This window comes from Aedes albopictus, chromosome 2 (assembly GCF_035046485.1).
Source record: "Aedes albopictus strain Foshan chromosome 2, AalbF5, whole genome shotgun sequence".
In the NCBI taxonomy this organism is placed as follows: Eukaryota; Metazoa; Arthropoda; class Insecta; order Diptera; family Culicidae; genus Aedes; species Aedes albopictus.
In genome coordinates, this window is record NC_085137.1 from 78,568,021 (window position 1) to 78,571,804 (window position 3,784).

The window sequence follows — 3,784 nt, forward strand, 5'->3', positions numbered from 1 at the left end:
TCCAACAGCTTGGCCCATTACCCCACCTCTGGCAAATTACCTACGCAAAACAAGGCACGGCGGCGCGGTCTTGGGCACGCCATCCGTTCCAACAGCAACCACCAGGTTGTCGTCCCTCACGTGACCAAAAACCAAAGTGAAGCAGAACATTCCTCCACATTTTACACTTTTTCAACTCCACGGCAAACAACAAACGACGGTTATTATGCTTTTGGTCGAAATACAAAGTGATCGAACGTGCGAAAATTGATTTTTAACCTACTTAGAAATGTCGCAACTCAATTTGGATTAGTGCATATTGTTGCTCTTAATAAGCTTAATGATGCGCAACAGAAAAAATAGGTTCAAATTTACTTCGCAGCTGCAACTTCGCATGTGCTTCTAGCGACGACTTCGATTTGGTGGTGCGACGATAATATTTGCGCGTAAGCGCTGAAGGCCGACTTTCCGCCAACTCCGGCTGGGCTGGGCTGGGTTTGGGACTGCTGCCGGCCGCGTACCTGGTTTGGATGAGACGACGACGACAGTCAGGAAAACTTACCACATTAGCCGTCAGAAGCAGCATCCAAGCCAAAACCATTTGATGCTTGTCGGTTGGTTCTGGTTGTTCTGCTCTGTGTGTGTGTGGAGGCAACCGGGAAAAATTTAATAGTGCAGTAATTTTTTCTCGGCACCTACTCTTTTTTTCGGTTTAAATTCCGCACCAGGAGAGCACACACAAACATTCTGTGCGGTGTGGGGCCTGCTTCTCAGTTAACGCTCTGGGATGGTGTGTTGGATGTAAAATGCATATGCGTTATGTTTTTCGTAGCGGAAATTTTCTTTGACTTCCTTGGGCAACTGAACTTACTGTTGATCGGCCCGCCATTTGTTACCGTTGTAACAGTAAGTCTGTGTATTTGTGTTAATTTGTTTATTCTATTTGTAAAAAAATCTATATGTTGCATGTCTCCGGATTATTTATTCACACTCATTCACACAAACTCACCACACTGCAATAAAAAGTACCAATAGAGCAGTTATAGTTCAGTGGAAAAAGAGAGACTAAAGGGAAAAAGGGAAAAGGAGAAGATGGCTATTGAACGAAAGGGGGATTAGGCAGCTTAGAAGGAATGATTCGGTCTATTTCTCGAGAAGACCTCATTTAAAACAGTCGTTGAACACACTGAAAAAGTAAAGTCTATAGTTGTTTAGAAGTGTAAAGTTAAGGAAAACTTTCAAAAGCTAAACGTGGAGAATCAGGTATGGCAAAGTTCAGTCAGGAAGTGAAAGAATTTTAGAAAGCTAAGGTGGAATTTTCCCGAACTAGGACCCGTTGGTTTTTACCCAGAATCCGCTTTTGTCCGGTGTTACGGATAGAGCCGGTGACCCGGAGTTCCCGGACGTGCTGAGGTGGCCCGCAGAGCTCGGCCGACGCGACATACCGTCGGGCTCGCTGAGAGTCCCGCCACCGTAAGGCTCCACAACGAAGCTCCAGTGGACATAACATCATTGTGTCCCCACGCCGAGCATTACTCCGAGTTTAGTGCGAATTCGGACCTCACGGAATTCTGGAGATCACAGCAACCCGTGATTGTGAACGGTCGCGTTTTTTGACAGTGATTCTGCGTTCGCGTGTTTCCTCGCTGGAATCGGCTGACGAAATTGGCGGTGCTACGCCTTCCAGCAAAGGCGTACAGTTTTAGTTTTGGCCGTTTCGGAAGATTTGAGGTTGTGCGCTTGTGAAAATAACGTGAAATTTTGGAACAATCATCAAAGTTAATCTCGGTGGACTTTGGTCTTCAGCCATTTTTGGTGAAACTATCGGGATATTGAGTGGCAGAAGCTTTTCAATTCGCGTCATATGGAAAAATAGCAGTTGAGAGTATTGGTCGATCGATGTCATTTGCAAAGTATGTTTCCGTTTGCTAGGTTCGGTTCCTGCGGCTACAAGTGGCCATCGTGGCGCAGTTTAGTGTGTGTGCGGCGGAAGTAGAAAAATAGTTTCGTTTGCTCGATACGTTCCGTTTGAATGCTGCTCAGTAGAGTCGATATTTCCGCGGCGGTGTTCTCGTGCGTACTTGCGCAGTTGCAAACTTTAAATAATAGATTCGGATGAGTGAATTGGATTCAGCTGACATGCAACAAATTTGGTGTAAATAACGGTATTTAGTTGGAAATCTTTAATTGCCTAAGGCGTAATATTGTATCGACCTTCGGACACACGGAATTATTTATGCTGATCAAATGGCGCTGAAATTCGGTGAGATCTTACCAATATATTTTGTATCTTCCGTATGTTTGTTATCACTTGCCAAGTCACCACTTCGCACACCCTTTATATATTTGCCTATACATGTATTTATTTACTGATTTATTTATCATAACATTTTTGAGTTTTCGTATATACCGGGTAAGATAGTTAATGTATAACTAATTTATATTTTCGAGTTGGGCCATCATTGAAGGGTCATGGGACCATAACGTTTTAGTTTATTTTCAGAGAGCGAGTAAAGGCGCTTTAGCCTAGGCAATAGGGCCAGGACACGGAGTAAATACCTGTGTTCCATCCCAGGAAGGACCAAGGACTAAGGACCAAGGGGTGACATTAACTTTCTTAGCATAGTCACCCCCACCGATTTTCACCGTATTTTGCTTTTCATAAACTGAGCGGTTGGTACGAGATGTCCCCACTCATTGTTTCTATTGTAGTATTAAAACGCTGCACAGTAGGCCTGGCCGCTTTAATGCTTGTAATGCATCTCCGATGTACTGCAATCATTAATAATGACAAGAAAAATGATGGAAGTAGTCAATTCTATCATTTTCCAGGATTCTTTCAATGAATGGCTGTGTATGTGTAGACTAGACTAGACTAGACTAGAATTCGGACCTCACGGAATTCTGTCGAAACCCTTCTACGCCAGGCAACCGCCGTTGTCGCTGGTCCAACCCTCAGACCGAGACCAGTACTTACCAAGCGCTCAAGTCCATTCTCCAGCAGTTCCCGGCCGGCCCATAGGTATTTATTTAAGAACTACAGAACACACACACACACACTCACCAACACAGACTTGTAAATGCTAGGACAATAAAACTGTAAAATTATAATACACAGATAAAAATAATGAGATTTACACGTCATGTAAACTTCATTTTACTCATGTAAACTTAATGTTATGATGGTTTACATGATATACATATCATGTAAATTTGTGTTATATGTCATGTAAACTCTCAGAGTCATGCTGAATTACATGACATATAATGGAAGTTTACATGATATTTCATGAACTTTACATGATATGTCATGTAAACTTCTATGATATCCCACGCTCCAATTATGTGCATCATATGTCACAGAATTTTACACTCTTTTTTCGATCTGTGTAGCGTTTTTCCATTACACCCACATATCCGAGGTCTGATTAGCCGACTAGATTCCACTCCAGCCGACCTTGAGACCAGAGAAGTCATCCAGATCGCGCTGGCCAGGAAAAGAGGTTGTTGTAGAACCCGGCCTCACATGACAAGCCGTTGCTCTGCCAAGCTTGCCGAGGTCTTTTGTCCTGGTAACACGTGTGCTACCCAACCTACTAGTAACACATTTTCTCAGTAGTTCAAGTACGCTTGCTCGAGACTATTACCGAGATATTTGACATTATCTTCCAAAATGCTCCAAACTTGCTTGCCTTTTGCAGGCATATTGCACGTGGCTTCTACGTATACTACGAGGGTAATATCGTCGCCAAAGTCCAACAGCTTTACGCCTGGTGGAAGTGTGAGCCTTAATACGTCTTCATAC